This window comes from Zalophus californianus, chromosome 4 (assembly GCF_009762305.2).
Source record: "Zalophus californianus isolate mZalCal1 chromosome 4, mZalCal1.pri.v2, whole genome shotgun sequence".
Taxonomy (NCBI): Eukaryota; Metazoa; Chordata; class Mammalia; order Carnivora; family Otariidae; genus Zalophus; species Zalophus californianus.
In genome coordinates this window covers 57,024,404-57,051,441 of record NC_045598.1, presented here as the reverse complement: position 1 = coordinate 57,051,441, position 27,038 = coordinate 57,024,404, and the positions used below count along the sequence as shown (strand labels likewise).

Here is a 27,038-nt window from a genome sequence, read left to right as displayed (position 1 = left end):
GAATTGGGAAATTATTTTCCCCACTTCATCATGTTGGCTGTGTGCATTGTCTCACACTAGGTCCCAGGTAAGAATTGAAGGTCCCTACCAAGGTACAAGGCACTACTGTTGAACAGAGTAAAACCATAATATCACACACACACACACACACACACACACACTCAACAGCAATATGCTCCTTCACTTCTATGGATAATTTTAAGATTTTTAAAGCCCTACTATGAGATAATCTCTAATCAGATAAACAGCAATGCAACTGTCCAAAACCTAAGAAAAATAAACTGGCATATAAGGAATATTCTTCAATTCTAACACTTTTGGTAAAAGTGGTGGATCATTTATTGAGAGTGTGGTCCGCCAATTTAATGAGAAAAGTAAAAACTGCTGAATTGTGGTTTATGAAAATAGTTCCCAATTGCTTGTCCTTTTTGGGAAGTAAAATTATAATTGCTACCTTAGTCAACAGTTATCAAGTGAAATAAGTAAACAATAGAATAAGTTGATTTAAAATCACTTTGTCCAGGTAAGACACAGATCTAAACAAATTCACTGTCACTATATCAATGTGCTCCAAATTTTAAAAATTATGGGTATTTCTACATATTACTTTCACACTTACAGAATAATTTTGGTAATTTGACATAGTAATACAAGGTCTGTGCTTATTTTTTAAGGTAATAAACTTTATTTTTTTAGAATAGTTTTAGGTTCACAGGAAAATTGAGTGAAAAGTATGGAAAATTCCCATATAACCCTTTGCACATGTGCAAAACCTCTCCCACTACTGACATCCCACATTACGTTAGTACATTTGTTACACTTGCTGAACCTACACTGATGGATCATAATCACCTAAATTCCATAGCCTATATTAGGGGTCACTCATAGTGTTGGATGTTCTATGGGTTTGGACCAAAGTATAATGACATGGATCCACCATATACAGAAGTTTCACTGCTTTAAATATCTGTGCCCTGCCTGTTTATCTTCTCCACTCTCTATTCCCTAGCAACCACTGACCTTTTTACTGTCCTCATAGTTTTGGCTTTTCCACATTGATAGATAGTTAGAATCATACAGAATGTAGCCTTTTCAGATATGTGTCTCTTTTTAAGAGCAATAAGATCACAACCAGATACCTCCAGCACACCTCTCTGCTCATACGTCATTGGGCAGAACCAAGTCTCATGGCTGCCCTAAACCCATTGGAGGTTATCCTGCTTAGTGTTGACATGGACTAAATGAAGATGAAATCACAAGTGAGGCGTCTTGTGGATAATATGACACTATGAAATGAATAGGGGCTTTAAAGTCACTCTGACCTGGATTTTAATCTTGGGTTGGCTATTTACTTGAGCCACATTTTCCTCCTTTGTGAAAAGCAGATATATATACCTATAGAATACCTGTAATGATTGAATCATCATGTAATGAAACTGACCCAATGCCTGACAAAGAGTTAGTGCTAACATTTCTCTCCTATGATACTCTGCCTCTGCACAAGCTACAATACATGTGATTGAATACAACTGAGAATGGTAGGGCTAATTCATAGTCATATCTATAGCAACAGATTTGCATAGAGTTACAAAGAAAAATTATTTTAATTAAAATGGGTGGTCACTAGATTGTTACTGACTGGTTATTCCTAAGTGAAACAAAACAAAACAAAACAAAACAAAACCAAAACAAAACAACAAACCATGTGTTGTTTTTACAATTCTCATTGGCAGCATTTTTTTATCTTGCCACATGAAAAAAAATAATGCATGTGTTTGTGGGTATAAAGTTGGGATGATACTATGCAGAGAAATGTTTTTGGACTTTTCTCCTTAATCTAAGTGGCATATGCCCTAATAGAGAAACACTATTTTCTTTCATCTACTTTCTTCTATTTTCTGAACTTCATTAGATTTTGAACCAGGTTTGTGAAGCTTTGCTAAACTTTCCCTGTGATAAAATTATTTTGAGCTTGTCAATCCATCAGCATGATGACTGGGAAATATTTTAAAGGAAATACAAACTGTACTCACCAAGAAGCTGAAAATATAAAGTGGTGTTTTCGACTTGTCACTGTAAAAGAGCGTGACAAATTCATTGTTACCCTGACTTCACAGTCGTCAGTTGTTCTACCTACAGTGGTCACATAGGCACTATGGTTGTCACTGGTAGTAGAGCTCGATGTATCTTTACAAAAACATCAAACATTGCTGCACTATCACAAAGGGAAATGCCCATTATTCCTGGTAAGACAAGGGATATGGAAAGGTCTGTGATTTTAGTCATTATGTGGTTGGACAACTTCAGCAATGAGGTTAACTGTGTTGTTTTGATAGGTATTGGGGGCGGGTAGGTTTCTTTCTTTCAATTTCCATCCCGGTTTCTTGTCAGTTTTCCTATAAAGGTGTGCAGCTGGTTGAAAAAGGGACCATATGAAACAGTATTTAGCAATTATCAAAGTAGAGGAGAAGAAAAATAAATTTTCCAGGGAGACTACCATATGCCAGGCACTGTACAAAATGCTGGGGATACACAGGTGGATGCAATAAGATCCTCGTTTTCAAGATACTCACAATCTATGGGTGGGCAAAACATAAGCTCCGACACAAGTGTGGTTTGTGCTGGGCTGGAGCTGCGCACAGAGCGCTGTGGTAACGCAGAGGGGCGTGGCCGTTAGGGGACCCTTATTTGAAAATTACTGCTGTACATATTGCAGGAGGAGCGTGGTAGGAAAGGGCATTTTAGGCTAAGGGAGTAGCCAGCACAAGGCCACAGAGGTAAGAATGAATGGGGGACTTTGGGGAGCTAGTGGTTCAATGCAGTTGCAGTTTTCAGTTGCAGGGGTGGGGGTCATGGCAAAAGATCGCAGATTCTGAAGATAGGGCAGGGAGGAATCAGGTCAGGAAGTTTCTCCATGCCACAAAGACCTTGTATTTTACCCTGAAAATTACAAGATGCCATTATAAAGGCAATGAACATATTTGCAGAGAAGTTTTGTAGCAGCATGGAAAATAAATAGGATGGGAATAATATTAGAACTAAATCCCTTTGGTTAAGTGCTGTAATACTGTTCCTCAGCTCTTACTCCCCCAGAGTGATTCCTACAAATGTTGCGGGAGGAGGATGTTAAATTACACAGGAAAAGATCATCACTATTTCTGTAACCAAGAACAAATAATACAACTCTCAAAAGCAAGCAAGATTCATGTCTGCCTCCAGGGACACTTCTCATTAGATAAGGGCTACGCTATTATGGTACTCAATAGGATAGAAAACCATGCTGCACATGAGAACTCATGGTGGAAAGATATTTTCAGCAGTTAGAGAACAGAGTACACTGTTAGCTCTTTGATCTGGGAATGCAGTCTCAGATGCTGCCAAGAAAAGCCTTCTGGCACTCTGTGGGTAAAGCCTCTGATTATTGCTTCTTGTTTCAAATATGTTGGCCATTATCTTAAGCTCACCTATCTGCTTGAATTCAGATGAAAATCAAGAAATAAAGTAGCCCATTAAATTATAGAAAGTTGCTTTCAGTATATTCAAAGCTTTGGGTTTAAGGAGTCCCTGAAAATGATAAAATGTGGCAGAAAGACATCTAGAAATTACTAATATGATTCCAACATTTTTACTTCAATAATAATAATAATTTTTTAGTGGCTGGAGGTATTTAGATTAGGTATATGTCAGTCTGGGAATTGGCTCTGGTCTGTGAAGTTTTGTTTAAAGATAATCTTTGTTTTATGAGACAAAGTGAACCCACCCTGTAACCAATAATCATTTCTAGAAACAAAATATTATATGATAAAGCTAAAATTGAAAAAAAAATTAAAAGCTATAATGACTTTTCTACAACGTGAAACATATTGAATGAAAAGCCTTTTTACTGAGACTGCACCTTTTTTCTCTCTCTCTTTTTTTTTGATGTAAGATATTCTTTCTGTTGGGAAATGATATTTGTCGATCTTAGGTTTTCTTGGTTGATGCTTTTATTGTCTTCAATTTGACAAAATGATAAGGTGTCAAAGTAACACTGACTTCCCTGGATACCTCTTGAAATGTATGTCTTTCATCAGCCATGAAATCCCAGAGTATAGATAACTATATAAAAGAAATGATGGAAAGGGTATTTATTCATTGGATAGTGGAGGAATAAAATATATTTAGAGATTTTTTTCTAGTCTGAAAATAAGACCAAAAAAATGCAATTTTATTTCAAGAGTTAAAGGACATTTTTACTGTATTTTTTTGCTCATTAAAAAAAGTTATTTTTTACCTGTCTGTTTCTCTGGTAAAAGGTGGATCCAAAGTACATTTTCCTTTTTAAAAATGTTTATTTTTATTTAGCAAATATGTTTTCTTTTTTCCACAAATATTAGCTTGCTTCTCAATACCTCGAGAAATTTTGAAATCTTTAATGTTAAGTAGCTTATGGTTTCAGATTTTTAAAAAACAACAACACTACAAGAAAATTTAATTAGGACATTTGTAGCTACTGCTTAAATAAACTATACTTCTAAATTTAATATAGCAAATATAATGGTTTTATGAGAAAATCAAGATGCATGTATTTTATGCTTCCAAGTAACTTTAAACATATCAAGAATTTTTAAAGGGTATTCTATATTGTACATTTTAAAGTATATTGGGAAGATGTTTTTTCCTGAAAATATCATTAATAACAATAAACTGCTTTGCCACAATTTCAGCTTGTCCAGAAATTTTACAATACAAGAAAAGATCATTGCATATTGGTTATTACTCCCAAAAAGGCAACTCAAAACCATATTACTGATGACAAGTTGGCTACATTATCTTTGCTTACAGAAAGATAGGAGTTTAGAGATTGATGGTTGAGCAGAACTGACTGTTCTTCCAATCAAAAACTCAGGCTGACATGCTTTATCTAGCAGCCATGAATAATGTCCTCATTTTTCAAAACCATTATTATGTGTCTGCTCAAGTCCAGGAATATAGTTGTGTCCCCTTTGCAGTTTGCTACAGATAAAAGAAAAACCTACCAATATAATTCTAGATAACAGATATATAACTAATGAATATTATTTCTCATGATGATAAAATAGATCAGAATGAGGCATCCAGCAAAGAAGGTTATTGGACATATGGTAAGTGCTTTAAAATGATAAGCCACAGTTTTGTACCATGTATAACTAAAGCCTCTGAAATGTCATTTGAAGATGGTCTAAAATTATTTAAGAAGAAAAGTAAAGATGGTATTCGGGTTATCAATATTTAATGGGTACATCTTATATCTTAGATATTGTGCAAAATTCTGAGAATGTATTCACAAGGGAAAACATACCACAAAAAACTGGAGAAATGGATTGATCCATTGTTATAATTATGGATATTAACCTAATAGCTTTATTGACATGCAGTCCTTGAAATTACTCCCCATACCCCAAATATCATACAGTTTTTAACTTTGTAAGTGATCAAAGAGAATTCAAATTTGTTTTTTTAAGTAGGCTCCACACCCCATGTGGGGCTTGAACTTATGACCCTGAGATCAAGAGACTCAGGTTCTACCAACTGAGCCAGCCAGGCACCCCCAGTGATCAAAGACAATTCACACTGAAATAAGATGTTATTTATAATTATTAAGTCATACAAAATTAATTATTATAAAAGTCTTATTTTTAATTTTTTTAAAAGATTTTATTTATCCATTTGGCAGAGAGAAAGAAAGAGGGAGAGACAGAACAAGCAGGGGGGAGCAGCAGCAGAGAGAGAAGGAGACACAGACACTGAGCAAGAAGCCTGACATGGGGCTCCATCCCAGAACCCTGGGATCATGACCTGAGCCAAAGGCAGATGCTCAACTGACTGAACCACCCAGGCATCCCATTGTAAAAGTCTTCAATGCTGGAGAACTAGAAATAAAAGTGCAACAATTACACTTGTAAGTGGTGTTGCAGTTTAGCACAATATTTTTGAATTAATTCTGAAAAAAAATTCTTCAGAAAAAGCTATATAAATTTAGATGTCAACTGCAAAAAATTTTTAAGTGAGATCATCATAAATATCATAGGAGGATGTTGACAAAGTTATAGAACATCAGTTCAATGAAATATAATGTGATCATAAACATTTATGTTATAAAATTAAAAGCATACCTCGGAGATATTGCAGGCTCAGTTTCAGAACACTGCAATAAAGCAAATATCGCAATAAAGTCAAATGAATTATTTGGTTTCCCAGTGCATATATGCATATAAAGTTATGTTTTAACTGTATTGTCATTTATTAAGTGTGCAAAAGCATATGTCTCAAAACCAATGTACATACCTAAATTAAAAAATACTTTATTGCTGAAAGATGCTAAACATCATGAACTTTCAATGAGTTGTAATCTTTGATCACAGACCATCACAACAACAAAATAATAATACTGAAAAAGTTTGAAATATTGCAAGAATTACCAAAATGTGACACAGAGAACAAATGAGAAAATGCTTTTGAAAAAATTGTGCTGATAGACTTGCTTGATGTTGGGTTTCACAAACCTTCAGTTTGTAAAAAATGCAATGTCTCTGAAACACAATAAAGAGAAGCACAATAAAACAAGGTATGCCTGTAATTTTAGCAATTTCTTAGAAATATTCATTCTAGGTAATTCTCCTGGCTATGATGGAGTAGTAGGTAACAGACCAATACTTTCAACCTAGAATAATTTAAAAAATAAAACAACAACAATGAAAAATACTCCACTAAAATCTTGATAAAGATATTAGAGAGCTTCTGATGTACCAGAGTGTGAGGGGCCACATCAAGCAGAGAAGGGAAATTTATTAAAGTGTACCTAACTTTCTGCATGTTGTTTTTTCTCTTAGGACATTTGTTCATATTCTGCATAGGTTAAGAGATCAAAACACCAAGAAGCTTGCCGGAATAGATACTGGCAGAGAAGCCAGTAGAATTTCAGAACGATCTCTTCAGTCTGGGAAGATAAAAGTTGAGTTTGGGTGGCCAAAGCAGCCTGAATTTGAAAGTTTAAGATCTCAGTGAGAACAAAGGTGCAAATAAGTCACCTTGACACTGGGTGACACTGGCTTACCTTTCAAAACATTTGCCATTTCAGCTGCACATGACAAGAAGCTAAGAAATAAAGCAAAAAGTGATTGTGAAGCAGAGTAGAATTTTGGTAGTCTTCTGCTGTTGAGAAAAGAAATGAAGTTTAGAAGATCCCAAGAATGAGGGCTTTAAAATAGAGCCCACACTGTCAACTGGGACCCCTGGAGAGCTATACTGTGGGAATATTGGCAAAAAAGAAAAAGTTTGAGCTTAAGACACTGAAAACCAGCTTTAAGTTAGTTCAGTCCATGATTAGATTGAGCTGATATGCCTTCTGTTGCTTATCAGAGAATAGGGTAAATCATCTCTGAGGGGAGATAACATTATCCAAGCCCATAAATTTTCTGATGCAACATATGACATTAAAAACTATATTTTTGACATATGAAGGAATAGGATCAAAAGAAAGAATAGGCAACACAAACAAATCCTAACCCTTTAGGAGAAGCCAGAGTTACAAACACAGAAGTCATAATGTCCATAATGATACAAAAACACAAAACAAAATGAAAAACAGGAAAATGTGATCCAATTGCAAGAGAAAAGACAAAATGGAGGCCATCTGCAAGAAGACCTAGATGTTGGAGTTAGCCTTCAAGGATTTTACAGCAAGTATAGAGCTATCTGCAGTGATGAAAAAGAAATACCACTGACGTGTGCATGCGTGTGTGTGTGTGTGTGTGTGTTTGTGTGTCACACAGAGTTTATTCTGACTCCTTTCCATCTCCTGGGTCCAAGTCCATGTACTGACTGGTAAGCGGGCTCCCTCAGTGCTCAGGAAGACCCCCTTGTGTGTGGTGTTAGTCTAGGGGTGCCGGACAATTCCGTGTTTGCTCTAATCTCTTGCTCCACTGTGCCCAAGTGGATCACGTACAAGAGAGGAGATGCAGTTATCTTGGTTTGAAATGGTGATGGCCAGGTGTTTGTCCTCTTTGGGCACAGGGAACAGGTACCAGAATATGTCAGACATTCCCTCGCCCAGGTGGACAGAGAAGCCATATTATGAGGTAAGGATTGGCCTGACATGGTGTCCACGTTGGAGACATCATGACACGTGATCACATTCACAGTATGGAATAAGCAGTGAGGCTGAAAGACAAATACCTGACAATGAACCCCAGAGGTGTGCCTCGATGCTTATGAACAACCAGCATGTTGGTGACCTTGCTGGTCTTGCAGGCTTACACCAGTGCCCCTATCTCATACCAGCCACAGTTCATGCACTGGGCACCCCAGAACATCAACTTCAGTCCCTTTGCAAAAATTTGAGGTGGGAACTGGGGCCTGGGGCGGTAGTAATCATGACCTTGGGATTCTTGACCCCTGCCCATCAAGAAGATAAAGGGTAACATTTTCAGTGTTAAAAGAAAAATAAAATTCACCAAAGAATTCTACATGCAATGAAAATATTCTTCAACATAAAAGGCAAAATGAAGATATTTCAAATTAAAAGATATCTGAGAGAGTTTATCACTAACAGATTTACACTGTAAGAATTTTTAAAGGAAGTCCTTAAAGTTGAAGGGAAATTATACCAGATAGGAATTTGGTTCTTCAGGAGAAAATAAAAAGCATCACAATTTATTTACTATCTGGGAGATTGTAAATATCTTATAATTCCTTTAAAATAAGATGTATCATTTATACATGGTGGAGTTTGTAATATATGTTAGAAATTCTGGTGGCATTTCTGGTGGAGTTTTATAATATGTGGTAGAAATATTACATAACTATAGCATAAAGAATGAATGGTGATAAATGAACCTATAAGGTTACAGGGTTTCTACATTATTTTGTGTGAAAGAGTACAATATTAACTCTAAGTACACTGCATAACATTTTGGATGTATATTGAAATACCTTGAGAAGCAATAAAAAATAACAACACAAAAAAGTATAACTAAAATACCAACAGCTAGCTTAAAATGGAATTCAATATATTCAAATAATCTAAACAAAGGCAAGAAAGGAGTAACAGAGACTAAAAACACAGAGTGGGAAGCAGTGTCAAACAGCAAATGAAAAATAAAACATGAGGCCTAGACCTGTACCTCTGAAACAAATAATACATTATATGTTAAAAAAAAAAAAAAGAAGAAGAAGAAGAAGAAGATAACAGGAAGGGAAAAATGAAGGGGGGGGAATTGGAGAGGGAGATGAACCCTGAGAGACTATGGACTCGGAGAAACAAACTGAGAGTTCTAGACGTGAGGGGGGTGGAGGGATGGGTTAGCCTGGTGATGGGTATTAAAGAGGGCATGTTCTGCATGGAGCACTGGGTGTTATATGCAAACAATGAATCATGGAAAACTACATCAAAAACTAATGATGTATGGTGATTAACATAACATAATAAAATAAAAAAATTCAAAATAAAACAAAACAAAAAACATAAGGCCTAATTCAATTACATTAATAATTGCATTAAAGTTTAATGTAGGGAGAAGGAAAGATGACGGAGGAGTAGGGGACCCTATTTCAACGGTCCCCGGAATTGAGCTGGATATTTACCAGACCACTCTGAGCACCCACAAAACCAGCCTGAGATGTAAGAAGATGTGGATCTCTACAAACAGAATATCGCAGGCGGCTGGTTTCCAGGTACAAAGCGGGGAGCCTTGATTCCACGGGCAGATATCCGAGGATAAACGGCAGCGGGAGGGAGCCTGGCCATGGGGATGCTATACGGCCAGTGAGTGACAGCCTCGCTCACTGGGGATGGGGCACAGACTCGCAGACGGGTAGCAGCAGGGAAAGGACTTTAGGGCAGCGCCCTGGGCGGAAACCCAGAGCAGTGGGGTACCGGGTGTGAACTGGGAGCGGCTGGTGGTTTTAGAAGCACCTGCTTCTAAAGCAGACCTGCTACGACCTGGAGGCAGGACTGGGGGCGCTGCAGAGGGTGCACAACCCGGAGCGTACAACCCAGGCCGCTGCAGTTTATAGCAGCATGGGCAGAAACGAAGACAGTGTGGCCTGGAGAGCTCACTGAAGAACAGACTGTGGTCTCTCTGCTCTGAGGCAAAAGGTTGGAAACGGTCTCTTCTGCTCTGACTCGCAGAAGACACACGGAAAGCCACCAGGGAAAGCCAAAAGAGAACAAAGGCCCCCAAAACTGATTCCCACTGGGCCCATGCCCCGCCACAGTGGGGCAGGGCAACTCTGCCCAAACAGGGTTGCCTGAGTAACAATGCGGCAGGCCCCTCCCCCAGAAGACAGGCTGGGAAAACAAGAGGCCAGCAACCCTAAGATCCCAAGAAAACAGGTGCATCTTGCTTGGCTTCTGGTCAATAATTTGGACTCTATACATTCCCTCAAACGCCCATCAACAGAATGACTAGGAGGAGGAACCCCCAAAATAGGAAGACTCAGAGATTATAACTTATGCTGCAGATTTACAAATGGATGCAGATATAACCAAGATGTCAGAGATGGAATTCAGGCTAGCAATTGTGAAGACAATGGCTAGAATGGAGAAATCAGTTAATGGCAACATAGAGTCTCTAAGGGCAGAAATGAAAGCTGAATTGGCAGAACTTAAAAATGCTATCAATGAGATCCAAACCAATCTCGATGATCTAACAGCTAGGGTAACTGAGGCAGAAGAACGAATAAGCGACCTGGAAGACAATATACTAGATAAAAGGGGAAAAGAAGAGGCCAGGGAAAAACAACTCAGAATCCATGAAAATAGAATCAGAGAAATAAGTGACACCATGAAGCATTCCAATGTCAGAATAATTGGAATCCCAGAGGGAGTGGAAAGAGAGAGAGGACTAGAAGATGTATTTGAGCAAATCATAGCTGAGAACTTCCTTAATCTGGGGAATGAAACAAACATTCGCATCCTAGAGGCAGAGAGGACCCCTCCCAAGATCAAGGAAAACAGGCCAACACCCCGGCCTGTAATAGTAAAACTTGCAAATCTTAGAACCAAGGAAACCATCTTAAGGGCAGTTAGGGGGAAGAGATTCCTTATGTACAGAGGGAAGAACATCCGAATAACGTCAGACCTATCCAGAGAGACCTGGCAAGCCGGAAAGGTCTGGCAAGACATATTCAGGGTACTAAATGAGAATAACATGCAGCCAAGAATACTTTATCTGGCAAGGCTGTCATTTAGAACGGATGGAGAGATGCAGAGCTTCCATGACCAGCAGAAAATGAAAGAATATGTGACCACTAAGCCAGCCCTGCAAGAAATATTAAGGGGGGTTCTATAAAAGGAGAAAGACCCCAAGAGTGATACACAACAGAAATTTACAGGGACAATCTCTAAAAACAACGTCTTCACAGGCAACATGATGACAATTAAATCATATCTTTCAATAATCACTCTCAATGTGAATGGCCTAAAGGCTCCCATAAAACGGCACAGGGTGGCAGATTGGATAAAAAGACAGGACCCGTCCATACGCTGCCTACAAGGGACTCATTTTGAACCTAAAGATACATCCAGACTGAAAGTGAAGAGATGGAGATCCATCTTCCATGCCAGCGGACCTCAAAAGAAAGCTGGGGTAGCAATTCTTATATCAGACAAATTAGATTTTAAACTAAAGTCTGTAATTAGAGACACAGAAGGACACTATATCATTCTTAAAGGGTCTATCCAACAAGAAGATCTAACAATTGTAAATATCTATGCCCCCAACATGGGAGCAGCCTCTACATAAGCCAACTGTTAACCAATATAAAGAGTCATATTCATAACAATACGTTAATGGTAGGAGACCTCAATACTCCACTCCCAGCAATGGACAGATCATCTAAGCAGAAAATCAACAAGGAAACAAGAGCTTTGAATGATACACTGGATCAGATGGACCTCATAGATATTTACAGAACATTCCACCCTAAAACAACAGAATACTCATTCTTCTCGAGCGCACATGGAACTTTCTCCAGAATAGACCACATAGTGGGTCACAAATCAGGTCTCAACCGATACCAAAAGATTGAGATTATTCCCTGCGTATTCTCAGACCACAATGCTTTAAAACTGGAACTCAATCACAAGAAAAAATTTGGCAGAAATTCAAACACTTGGAAGCTAAAGACCACTCTGCTCAAGAATGTTTGGGTCAACCAGGAAATCAAAGAAGAACTTACACAATTCATGGAAATCAATGAGAATGAAAACACATTGGTCAAAAAACCTATGGGATACTGCAAAGGCGGTCCTAAGGGGGAAATACATAGCCATCCAAGCCTCACTCAAAAAAACAGAAAGATCCTGAATTCACCAACTAACTCTACACCTTAAAGAACTAGAGAAAAAGCAACAAACGATGCCTAAGCCACGCGTTAGAAGAGAAAAAATTAAAATTAGAGCAGAGATCAATGAATAGGAAACCAGAAACACAGTAGATCAGATCAACGAAACTAGAAGTTGGTTCTTTGAAAGAATTAATAAGATCGATAAACCACTGGCCAGACTTATCCAAAAGAAAAAAGAAAGGACACAAATTAATAAAATTATGAACAAAAGGGGAGAGATCACGACTAACACCAGGGAAATAGAAACAATTATTAGAAATTATTATCAACAACTGTATGCCAATAAACTGAGCAATCTGGATGAAATGGAGGCCTTCCTGGAAACCTATAAGCTGCCAAGACTGAAACAGGAAGAAATCGACAACCTGAACAGGTCAATAACCAGTAACGAGATTGAAGCAGTGATCAGAAACCACCCAAAAAACAAGAGTCCAGGGCCTGATGGATTCCCTGGGGAATTCTACCAAACCATTCAAAGAAGAAATAATACCTATTCTACTGAAGCTGTTTCAAAAAATAGAAACAGAAGGAAAATTTCCAAACTCATTCTATGAGGCCAGCATTTCCTTAATCCCCAAACCAGGCAAAGACCCCACCAAAAAGGAGAATTTCAGACCGATATGCCTGATGATTATGGATTCCAAAATCCTCAACAAAATCCTAGCTAATAGGGTCCAACAATACATTAAAAGGATCATCCACCACGACCAAGTGGGATTTATCCCTGGGATGCAAGGGTGGTTCAACATTCGCAAATCAATCAATGTGATAGAATACATTAATAAGTGGAGGGAGGAGAACCGTATGGTCCCCTCAATTGATGCTGAAAAAGCATTTGACAAAGTATAACATCCTTTCCTGATTAAAACTCTTAGAGTATAGGGATAGAGGGAACATTCCCCAAGTTCATAAAATCCATCTATGAAAAACCCACAGCGAATATCATCCTCAATGGGGAAAAGCTGAGAGCCTTTCCCTTAAGATCAGGAACTCGTCAAGGATGCCCACTCTCGCCACTATTGTTCAACATAGTACTAGAAGTCCTAGCAACAGCAATCAGACAACAAAAAGATATAAAAGGTATTCAAATTGGCAAAGAAGAAGTCAAATTCTCGCTTTTCGCAGATGACATGATACTTTATGTGCAAAACCCAAACGACTCCACCCCCAAATTACTAGAACTCATACAGCAATTCAGTAATGTGGCAGGATACAAAATCAATGCACAGAAATCAGTTGCTTTCATACACTAACAACGCAACTGTAGAAAGAGAAATTAGAGAAACGATTCCATTTACAATAGCACCAAAAACCATAAGATACCTCAAAATAAACCTAACCAAAGAGGTAAAGGATTTATATACTCTAGGAACTACAGAACCCCCATGAAAGAAATTGAAGAAGACACAAGAAAGATGGAAAAATATTCCATGCTCATGGATCGGAAGAACAAACATTGTTAAAATGTCTATGCTACCCAGAGCAATCTATACCTTCAATGCCATCCTGACCAAAATTCCAATGACATTTTTCAAAGTGCTGGAACAAACAATCCTAAAATTTGTATGGAATCAGAAAAGACCCCGAATCACCAAGGAAATGTTGAAAAAGAAAAACAAAGCTGGGGGCATCACGTTGCCCGATTTCAAGCTATATTACAAAGCTGTGGTCACCAAGACAGCATGGTACTGGCACAAAAACAGACATATAGACCAATGGAACAGAATAGAGAACCCAGATACGGACCCTCAACTCTATGGTCAAAAAATCTTTGACAAAGCAGGAAAAAACATGCAATGGAAAAAAGACAGTCTCTTCAATAAATGGTGCTGGGAAAATTGGACAGCCACATGCAGAAGAATGAAACTCGACCGTTCTCTAACACCATTCACAAAGATTAACTCAAAGTGGATGAGAGACCTGAATGTGAGACGGGAATCCATCAAAATCCTAGAGGAGAACATAGGCAGTAACCTCTTTGACATCGCCCACAGCAACTTCTTTCAAGATACATCTCCAAAAGCTAGTGAAACAAAAGCAAAAATGAACTTTTGGGACTTCATCAAGATAAAAAGCTCTGCACAGCAAAGGAAACAGTCAACAGAACAAAGAGGCAAGCCACAGAATGGGAGAAGATATTTGCAAATGACACTACAGATAAAGGGCTGGTATCCCAGATCTATAAAGAACTTCTCAAACTCAACACCCAAAAAACAAATAATCAAGTCAAAAAGTGGGCAGAAGATATGAAAAGACACTTCTCTGAAGAAGACATACAAATGGCTAACAGACACATGAAAAAATGTTCATCATCGTTAGCCATCAGGGAAATTCCAATCAAAACCACATTGAGATACCACCTTACACCAGGTAGAATGGCAAAAGTGGACAGGGAAAGAAACAACAAATGTTGGAGAGGTTGTGGAGAAAGGGGAACCCTCTTACACCGTTGGTGGGAATGCAAGTTGGTACAGCCACTTTGGAAAACAGTGTGGAGGTTCCTCAAAAATTTAAAAATAGAGCTACCCTATGACCCAGCAATTGCACTACTGGGTATCTACCCCAAAGACACAGACGTAGTGAAAAGAAGGGCCACATGCACCCCAATGTTCATAGCAGCAATGTCCACAATAGCCAAACTGTGGAAAGAGTCGAGATGCCCTTCAACAGATGAATGGATAAAGGAGATGTGGTCCATATATACAATGGAATATTACTCAGCCATCAGAAAGGATGAATACTCAACTTTTACATCAACATGGATGGGACTGGAGGATATTATGCTAAGTGAAATAAGTCAAGCGGAGAAAAGTCAGTTATCATATGGTTTCACTTATTTGTGGAACATAAGGAATAGCACGGAGGACATTAGGAGAATGAAGGGAAAGATGGAGGGGGGGGATTGGAGGGAGAGATGAACCATGAGAGACAATGGACTCTGAGACACAAACAGGGTTTTAGAGGGGAGAGGTCGGGGGGGATTGGTTAGCCCAGTGATGGGTATTAAGGAGGGCACGTACTGCATGGAGCACTGGGTATTATACAAAAACAATGGATCGTGGATCACCACATGAACAACTAATGATGTATTGTATGGTGACTAACATAATAAAATTAAAAAAAATAAAGTTTAATGTAGTAAACACTCTAACTAAATTCAGAGAGTATCAGAATGGATTGAAAAAAGCAAGACCAAACTATTTGTTGTCATGAGAGATATACTTTAAATATAAAGACAGAGGAAGTTGAAAATAAATAGAAAAGATATACAAACAACAAGGATAAAAAGTCTAGAATCACCATGTTAATATCTGATAAAATGGACTTCACAATAAAGGGTGTTACCAGAGATAATGAAGAACACTTCACAGTGATGAGTCAAATTATAAGGACGAACTAACCATCATATATGTCTCTGCAGCTAACCAAAATCTCGAATACTTGAAATAAAAATTGACAAAATTAAAGGGAGAAACAGACAATTCTGCATAAAGGCTTTTACTTTTTCCTGTCAATTAATAGAATATTTAGACAAAAAACTCGATAAAGACATAGATGATCTGAACAGCACTATCATCCATCTTGACTTAATTGATATTTACAAAACCCTATATCCAGCAATTGTACAATATACTTTCAAGGGTATATAGGATGCTCATCAATATAAACTATATGTTAAATGATAGAATAAGTCTCAATAAATTAAAACATAATTAAAATTATAGAGAGTATACTGTCTGACTGCAATGGAATTAAATTAGAACCTAAGAGGTATTAGATAACTAGGGAAAACTCAAATACTCAGAAATTAAATTACATACTACTAAATAATCCATGGGTCAAAGTAGAAATCAAAGGGAAATTATAAAATATGTCCAACTATTTGATAAGGAAAATCTAGTATATCAGAATATATGGGATGAAACTAAAGCAGTGCTGGCATGGAGCACTGGGTGTTATACACAAACAATGAACCATGGAACACTACATCAAAAACTAATGATGTAAAGTATGGTAATTAACATAACATAATAATAATAATAATAAAGGAAATGTATAGCTTTAAAAAGATATATTAAAAAAGAAAGATATTTAAAATTAATGACCTAAGTTTCCAACTTAAGAAAGTAGAAAAAAACAAATTAAAGCCAAAGTAAGTAACAGGGAAGAAAATAACAAATTAAAGGTAGCAATAAAGAAAAGTAACAAAACTAGACTTAGCACAAAAGAGAGAATACAGACTCTTAATAAAAAAGGAAAAAAAGGATTATCATTATAGAGTCTACAGATATTAAAAGTATAATAAGGGAATTTTATGGCCAAGTTTATGGCAACAAATTTGTCAACTCTGATAAAAAAAATGAGTATCTGAAAAATGTAACTAGCCTAATTGACACAAAATAAAACACATACACACACACACACACACACACATATCCTTATACCTTTAATCTTTTATATCTATATATAGATATCTTTCAGAGATGTTTAATTTCTTATCCAAAATCTTCTACAGGCACTCCAGACTCACAGATTCTCCCTGGAAAATTTTCTTAAATATTTAATAAAGATATATCATCAGTCTAAAATTTTTCAGGAAACAAAATAGCAGGGAACAATTACCAACTTATTTTATGAAGCCAGCATAGTACTAATATTAAAATCTTACATGGACAGCACAAAAAAGAAAATTCACCCCTCAAATCATTATTAATATTGATAAAAATACTACCAAAATACTAGCAAATCAAATACAGCAATATATCAAAATCATGACTAAGTAGATTTATCCCAGGAATGCAAGATTGATTTAAAATTTAAAACCAACCATTGTAATATGCCATTTTAACACTGTAATAAAAATGAAAAATATATGGTATATTCAATGCTGTAGAAAAGGCATTGGCAAAATCCAACACTTAATTGATTTTAAAAATAACTCTTAACAAGCTAAAATAGAAAAGAATGACATCAGTCTATAAATATATCTCTGAAAAATTATATGAAAAATATTATATTCAATAATACAATATTTAACATTTTCTAAAATTGAGAACAAAGATTCACACTCTCATGACTTCTATTTAACATTGCACTAGAGAAACTAGCCATAAGACAAAAAGAAAAATAATGGGCACAGATCAGCAAGGAAGAAAAAAGAATCTTCTTACAGATAACATGATTACTTATGTGGAAAATCCTATGAAATCTACAAAACAAGTACAGAACTGAATATTGAATTTGGCAGTGTTGTAGGACACAGATTAATACAGAAAAATAAATTTTATTTTTATATGCAATTTTTGTATGCAAGTAGCAAACATTTGGAAAATAATATTTAAAAAACAATTACTTTTACCATAGCAACAAAAAACAAAGTAGTAAATGTAATAAAAGATGTACAAAACTTCTATTATGAAAATGAAAAATAAAACTTTTGAACAAATTTTAAGAAGACCTAACCTAACAGAAAACACATGTCACTCATTGATTGGAAATTTGAAATTTTATACAGAAATGTAAAAAGACAGAATATCCAAAGGTATATTGAAAAAGTACAAAGGTAGAGAACTTATAGTACCTGACTTCAATACTTACTATAAATCAAGTCAGTGTGTTGTTGGCCTAAGGGTTGATAAATAAATTAGTGCAATAGAATAAGGAGTTCACAAACAAATCCTCACTTTCAACAAAGGTATCATCAAATCCAGTGGAGAAAGGAAAACCTTTTCAGCAAATGGTTAACTGGATATATATGGCAAAAATAACCTTTAACTCCTACCTTATACCATAAACACAAATTAATTTGAGATGTATTATAGACCTACTCATTAAAGCTAAAAGGATAAAAATTTCAAAGGGGGAAAATATTTCAAAGAGAAAAAGGAGAATTTATTTTTAAACAATAGGTGGGTAGAAGTTCCTTAGACCAATCACAAAAATTAATGACCACAAAGAAAATTTAGTAAATTAGATTTTATTATCACTAAACATTTCTGTTCAGTGAAAGACATAGTTAAGAAAGTAAATAGGCAAGCCAATGACTAGGAGAAAATATTTCTAAAACCATATCTAGTGAATAAGTGGTATCTAAGATACATAAAGAACTTCTATAACTCATTAATAGAATGGCAAACAGTCTACATAAAAATTTGGGTAAAGAATTGGACAAACATTTTGCAAAAGATATACAAATGGCCAATTAATTCTCATTTTCAGTATTTACTCAAGATAGGTATTAAAAAATGTCTATGAAAATATCTGTTCTAGAATATTTATAGAAAATTTATTCATAATACCCAACAAATGGAAATAATCTAGATGCCTTTCAGTAGGAAAGTGGATAAACAAACTGTGGTACAATCAACAACAGAATATAACTCAGTCATAAAAAGGAACAAATTAATGATATCAGCAATGATATGAATGAATCTCCAGACAACACATAATTTCATGGATTAGAAGTTTAAATTTTATAAAAATATCAATTGTCTTCAAATTATTCATAGGTTTACTGCAATCTCAATCAAAATCACACTGGGATTTTATTTTTGTCGAAATGTCAAGTTATTCTAATACAATGAAAGTGTAAAGATTAAATAATAGCCAAGACAATGTTTTTCTTTTCTTTTCTTTTCTTTTTTAAGAGATAAAGAGCAAGCAAACAACAGAGGGGGAGAATCTTAAGTAGGCTCCATGCTCAATGCCGAGCCCAAGGTAGGGCTCAATCTTATGACCCTGAGATCATAACCTGAGTCAAAATCAAGAGTCAGATGCTTAACTGACTGAGCCACTCAGGTGCTCTCAGCCAAGACAATCTTAGGACAAATCTTGAGGTTTGCCACCAAAGTTTAGTATAAAGTCTACAGTCATAAATAGAGTACCAACTCGGTGCTCTTGCATCTTGGACAAACTAACAGACCCATGGAAGAGTCCAAAAGCTGATTGAGACATACATGCTTATAGAGATGACACTAGCACCATGGAGGAAGAATGTATTTTAATAAATGGTGCTAGGTCATTTGTATGGAAAACAATATAGCTTGAACTCATCCTCAAATCTTACGCAAAATTTATTCAGAATGTACTGTTGATAAAAAGCAAACTTTAAAACTTGAAGTTCCAGCAATGGGATATTCTGGGAATATCTTTATGCCTTTAAGATAAGCATAAATTTCTTAAATAGAATGCAGAATCCTACCAACAAAGGAAAATCCAGATAAATTAGAAGGCACTAAAATTAAGGCCTTTTGTTCTTCAAAGGACACCACTGAGAGGGAGAAAGCAAACAGTAGAATAGGAAAAAAATTCGCAGTGCATATACCTGAAAAAGACTTGGACCCAGAATTAAAACAAAACAAGAACAAAATAAAAAATAAAAATATTATTACAAATATTTAAGTACAATGGGCAAGAAACCAGATAGAAAAATGAAAAGGATTACACATGCACCAGCATAGCGAAAATGAAAGTTGATCAGTAACACTAAGTGTTGGCAAGAATGTGAAGAAACATGAATTTACATACACTCACATACATTGCTTATGGAAATGTAAACTGGTATAACACTTGGGAAAACTGTTTGATAAGATCAGCAGCTGAAAGTATGCATACCTATTAACCTAGCAATTCCTTTTCTAAGTATATCCTTAACAGAAAGTCATTCATATTTGCAGCAAACTCATGCACAAGAATATTCATGGAAGCTTCATTTTTAATAGCCCCACATTTGAAACAACCAAAATGTACACCTATATTAAATGAAAAAAAATAAATTTCATGTTCATGTAATGTAATGTTATTCAGCAACGTTAATGAACAAACTGTTCCTATATGCAAAACATGTATGAATCTAATGTGCATAATGTTGAGCAAAATAACCCAACACAAAAGAGTATCTACTCTATGATTCTGTTTATATATATTTCAACAATAGAAGAATAGAAAAAGCTAAAGAATGGTGATTATATATTGATTACCTTAGGGTTTAGGACTGAGTGTAAGGAGACTTTGGTGGTGTTTGATAATTAAATCTACAGAAGAGAAAGATGTGTATATATTACTATATGAACAATTTATAGGCTAACAGCTCTCTGATGTTGCTTTTATTCACTCTGCTCATTCCCCCATCACCTATATCTTTTTATATATTTTATATATAGAATTACCATCACCTATATCTTTTTATATATTTTATATATAGAATTACCACTTCTTTTTCAGTGCAGATGATGTTGCCTCTGATTTTGTTTTTTTTTTTTAAGATTTTATTTATTTATTTGAGAGAGAGAGAATGAGAGATAGAGAGCACGAGAGGGAAGAGGGTCAGAGGAAGAAACAGACTCCCTGCTGAGCAAGGAGCCCGATGTTGGACTCGATCCTGGGACTCCAGGATCATGACCTGAACGGAAGGCAGTCACTTAACCAACTGAGCCACCCAGGTGCCCGCCTCTGATTTTGTAGAGATGACTTAAAATATTGAGAATAATCTTCATTAGCTACTTCTCCCCACATGTAAGAGGACCCATATATGTACAAATATCAGTTTCCCTATTCAAACAAATCGCACCACTTATGTTCTCAATCTGATATCCTTTAGATCCACCAGGATACAGAATTTGCACCAATCATTTTTTCCTTTTCTTAACATGCATCATGTTACATCCTATATGGCTCATGGTGATCCCATTTTAATAAGAAAACGAAAAACTCTGAAACATTCTTGACCCTCTATCCTCATCTGGTTGTTAATTTCTCTTTCTCATGCAATTCTTCGATACTAACTACTTCCAAAGAATAATTTAAACTTATGATTTCTCTCCCTTTATGTCTACACAATTCACTATGGCTGTGTAAAATATTATCCAAAACTCAGCCTAAAACATCTAGAATATTTCATCTACAATTTGAGAAGGGCTCAGTGGGAATAGATCATCTCTGCTTCAAATGTATCAGCAGGAACAGCTCAAAGACTAGGCCATAAATCATTGAAAAGTTTGCTAACTCAAGCAGTTGCTGCTCGTGTTAGCATTGTGACGTTAGCTGGGTTTGTTGGCCAGAATACCTATAAGTAGAATCTCCATGTGACCTACGCTGCCTCACAACATGGTTGGTAGGTTTTAAGAACCAGGGATAAGACAGAGAGGAGAGAATGATTGGGGGTGGGGTGGGGTCTTTATTTCCTTTTTGGAAAAAAACGTCTGCCTGAATGTTTCATTCATAGTTCAAACTTCTACAGTCCGATTACAGTACCCATTATTGCAATAAGACTCTAAATGTCACAAGCAACCCAATAATTGTCCAATCATATGGTATTTCTTTTCTCCTAATCTTATTTTACTTGCCCGCAACATTTAGCAGGGTTGACCACTTCTTTCTTCTTGACAGACTTCCACCTCGGTTTCCTTGGTATCACTAGCTCCTGATCTTCTTGGCACTACATGGATGTGCCTTCTCAGTCTCCATTTTAAGTCCTTTTTTCTTCTGCCTATCTCTTATATTTTGATGTTTCCCAAAGTTCAGCTCTTAGCTCTCTTCTCATCAATCTATCTAATCTCCAGAAGCAGTTACGTATGGTCTTGTAACTTCATCTACCTAGTATATGTCCGGAACCCCAAGCTGAAACCAGTGTAACCAATTGTGTGATAGACCTCTGTGCTTTTATGTTCTACAGGCAACTTGAATTCTACTTCTTCAAAACCAGCCTTACCTTATACATCTAGTTCTACCCTCTCCCCTTTCACCTCCCCACCCGTGCTTCCTCTTGCATTTGCTATCCTGACCATCGTTTTGGAGGCTGGGTGTCATTCTTGGTTCCTCCCTTTTCCATGTGGCAACATTATGTTAGTAACTGTGCTCCATTATTTCAGCTCCTTATAATCTCATCCAGATTCTTTTCTCTTCATTGTTTCTATGGTTGACTTGATTCAAGCCTTTACTATTTTCTCATGGACTATTGAAAAAGTCTTGTAACTGCTTTCCTTATTGTGCCCTCCAACTCACCCTCTATACTGTAAACAAAATGATTTTTTAAAATGCAAAGTGTATCACAGTACTCTTCTGGGTAAAATTCTTTGGTGACTTTCTATTGTCTACCATGGTATGAAATCTAAAGTCCTTACGTGGCATAACAGATTTTGCAAGCTGTGGCTCTGACTCCTCCAGTTTAAATCTGATTTTTAATCTAACCAAAGTAATAACAGTATCTACCATTTACAGTGCACAATGTGAAGATTGAATTCATTATTTCATGTTAGTTTTATGACATTCCTTTATATTGGGAACTAAGTAATATTTATAGATGTGTAATATATAATTTTAATGTATATTTCATAATTAATATTTATAATTATTCTGATATTACAAATTTACATAAACAGAGATTAAGAAAAGTGAAGTTATTAGCCCATTGTCCATAACGAGTTAGTGACATAGCTGGGTACAACTCAAATACAAGTCAGCCTATGGCTAGAGCCCAGAATTCTATGTTCCACAGAGTGGCCACAGCTAACTACTTGAAGTACTCTGAATGTGCTATGATTTTTAATTCAGGTATTATTTACATTGGGTTCCTGTTTCCTTGCATTTGTATAAATAAGAGAGAGCTGAATCACATTTCTTTTTAGTTTGCACAACTTGTATTCAAAGGAAATTTAATTGTCACTCAACAGTTTTTCAAATTTTAGGCAGTAGATCTAAATCCTAGAACAAGTTAGAAGTGAACTAGAAGGTCTTCTTTGCATTTTCAAGATAATTAATGCTGGATACCTTGAATATCAACTTGGATTTTTCTTGACAATTAGTTGATGGTTTTTCAACCTTTACAATGAAATAAACAGTACCTGATGCATTGTAAAGATTTTTTTTCTTAAACAGATAAACTAAGGTGTGAAAGTTTTCAGGATGATAATTACAAAGTCATGACATTTATTTATTTTTCTCCTGTAGAGACAGACTCATTGTAAGCTTCTTGCATAGAAACAGAAAAATAATGTATTTTCTGTTAAAACTTGAAGGTGTTGGAGTGATTTCAAAATATGCCCATAGCTAGGAGGTATATATTTATGCTGTTGGAGGTTGCTCCATGTTATTTTGACAGGGAGACCAAATATAAATAGATACAATAAGAAATCACTATAAATTTTCCTCGATGATTCCTATAATTGCAGCAGTGGTTCAAAGGCCTATGCTTAATTTAGAGATGTGCACGTACCTGCATGGGAAATACTGAATTACATAAATGTTCATTTCCTGTTTATCTTATTTAGTACATACTAAAGCAACTCCCCCGTGTTTTGTTCTTGATGAGATAAATGAATCCATAATCAGCCTCTGCACAGTGAAAATGAGCAGTAAGAAAAAAATTCCCATTAAAGTTTGTTCTGAATTATGTTTTGTTTTTCTAGATCAGCACTGGAGACCTTCCTGTGTTTGATAACCTCACATGTATCTATCATTACTGCTAACATTTCTTTCTCTAGCCTCAGTGGCAAAGATATGTGTATTTCATGTTCAGATGATATTTTAGCCCATTTTTAAAGAGATAAGTGGACCATTTTCATTGTGAACATGGATAAGTGAATTAATCTCACTGACCTTCAATTTCTTTCTGCAACACAGAGTAATAAAAGCAACTTCATGGGTTTGGTGAGAATCAAAAAAGATACCACTTTTGATGTATAACTGACAAGTTGTGAATACTCATTATCTGTAACTATGTTTAGTAGTAAGAAGACATTTCTCATTATTTTTCCTTCTGTAAAAAAGGTATAACAGCAATACCCAACTTGTAGGATTCTTGTAGGAATTCAGTGAAAAAAATTATACTAAAATCCGTAAGAAGCGCACAGGGCATATGGTAAGCACTCAGTAAATATGTTGTTATTATTAATATTGCATAACCAAGTGCACAAGCAAATATTTGGAGGCAACAGGGACCAATATAGAACATAAGCTGTTATTCTCATTATATAAGGCTAGTTGGTTTTCTCCAGTGAACATGCCCCAAGATATTGAAAAAGAACACAGGCTGAAGATTGTGTAAAGAAACATTTCCTCTTCTCCTTTTATTATTCACTCCATAAACACATTTTATAAATTTCCCAAACATGATATTTGATAGATGTCAGCCTAGTGAGCTTGAATTTATAAAAAAATTAAAAAATAGATTTCTTAATTGGAAGAAGATAATCCGTCAACTATGAGACCCAACAAAGTCAAAGAATTGTGAGGATTATTTATTTATACACTTAAGTACTTTTTCTTATGTGTTACACATTGTTCCAAGTACTTTAATGATATTAACTAATTTAGTGATTATGATATGTGATTATGAAAGCCTCTATTACTATTTCCACTTACATATAGCAATATTTAGGCACATAAAGATTAAGCAAATTTTTCAAGGTCACACTTTTAATAACTGGAGTTGATTGGAAAACAAGTAGTCTAGGTTCACAGCCTTTGTTGTTAACTATTACATAGGCTTTTTCTAGAAACTTTTGTTGCCCTCTCTATGACAGCTTCTTTCTTTGACCTGTACAAAAAGGTCAATATCCCACCTTTTGGTCTTTTGCCTTACTGGGCCATGGACTCAATCTTCATGTGAGAATGATAACTTTACTTTCCTATCATTACTTGGCCAGGCAAGTGTGGTTAATCAAGAGGACTCAGGTCTCAGAATAAAAACTTGGGTGTTATTTTCCTTGCTGTGTGAACTCTAACTTATTCCACTGTTTTCCAGAATGTATTATTTGTGTGTGTATGTGTGTGTGTGTGTGTCTGTGTGTGTATTCACAAGGGAGGATCTATGGTTAAGTAAGTGGGAAATGCTAGACTAAACAAACTTGAATAGAATTTCTAAATCAAAGGACTCCTCAAAAATTTTGATATTTCATGTATATTGGGATTATTCACTGAGGGAATTAAGGAATAAGAAAAAATATTTCACAAACTCATTTTGATTGGAACTCTTTTTATACAGAAAATCTAAAGATCTCACATACACAATGCTTTGAAGATTTTGGAAATGCTTTGTTACTTTGTGAGACATAGTTTTTTATTTTTATGAAGAAGAGTTTATTTTTTATGATTTAAACTACGCAAAAATCCTGTAATTCTGAAAAAGAAGAAACGAAAAAGCTCGTATTTATGTTACTTTGATTCACTACTATGATTTGATGTAAAATCTATTAAAATAAATAGAAAATTTCTTCCTTAGGAGCCTGGAATATAAGTTAGAACACCAGGATGAAACTCATACTTAAACTAATCCAGTGCATCCTCTTGCAAATTTCTTTTTTAAAAAATATTTTATTTATTTATTTGAGAGAGAGAATGCAATATGGAGAGCATGAGAGGGGGGAGGGTCAGAGGGAGAAGCAGACTCCCTGCTCAGCAGGGAGCCCGAGGCGGGACTCGATCCCGGGACTCCAGGATCATGACCTGAGCGGAAGGCAGTCGCTTAACCAACTGAGCCACCCAGGCACCCCCTCTTGCAAATTTCTTAATGACAGCACATCTATATTACTCATCTTTGTATCCCTTGTGCCGAACAGAGTTCCCTCCACAGAACAGGTCTGAATGGAATGAAACTAACAAGGCAAACTTTTTCAAAGAAATTCTAAATAGAAATATCCATTGAGAGTGCCATAAGATATATTTTCCAGAAACATTGAAACACTTGTAATACAAAAATATAGGCCTCTTAAATCCAACCAAAACTTGACTATTGACCAAATACAGAAAAAAATTATGCTCATTGATAAGTAGAAAAGAACTTCTGAAGACATGAACAGAAGTATTCAAAATGAAGTGTTTATGAAGAATTTTCAATTTGTCATTTTCTTATCTTTTCCTACTGTTATAAAATAATTCTTATTACAAAAATTAGTTTTTTAAATAGATTAATTTTCTCATAATAGTGTGATAATTTTTATACCTGAACTGTCTCTTGAAATGTAGGAACTTCAGTCCCTAATGCTCAATGCTTCATATGTAATTTCTATAAGCAACATCAAAGATTTATTTAACAAGCTTTAATGAGTGTGTACCTTGTAATCATTCACTCTCTTTTTCCTCACCAAAGTTCAATATTTTTTATAGATCCTAAAGTTAGCAATCAACACCTTGATACACAATCGTATTAACTTAGACCATCAGAAACATAACTTTAGGTTTTGGGAAAAAAACTGCTTAGCTATTTTGTAGGACTCAGAAAGACACAGAACATTAATTTTATTCACATAAGTTATACCATTGTGTAATTAACAGTACTGCTACTAAAAACATAAAGATCCCACAATATCTTGGTCCACTGTCCCTAAAGCCATATAGGTCAATGTCTATTGTCTAAACATTGAGACATTTGAGGTACTCCAAAGGAGAGAGTAGGTGTTAAAAGTGTATAGCAGTGGTTCTAAGGTAAATCTACTCAGGCTGACAGTACTGCTTATGAAAAGTGGGCTGCTTATTTACACCCACAGAAAGTATAGTTATAAAACTAGAACATAGGAAGAAAATACCTTCTTCCAGACTCAAATTTGAAGCCTGCCTCTGTTAACATTCAGGCCCAAACACTTCTACTTTAATACCCTGTCTTCAGCATACTGAATTGTTTTGTTATATTTAGATATGACTGATATAAATACAACTCTTCCCCAGTAATAGAA

General features: G+C 35.7%; 1 protein-coding gene and 1 pseudogene across 1 annotated transcript in view; both read right to left on the bottom strand.

Moving 5' to 3' along the window:
* LRRC7 (leucine rich repeat containing 7) overlaps positions 1-27,038 on the bottom strand; it is a 939,042-nt gene that overhangs the window by 610,496 nt on the left and 301,508 nt on the right. The window lies entirely within an intron of this gene.
* Positions 6,848-8,416, bottom strand: LOC113915189 (annotated as a pseudogene).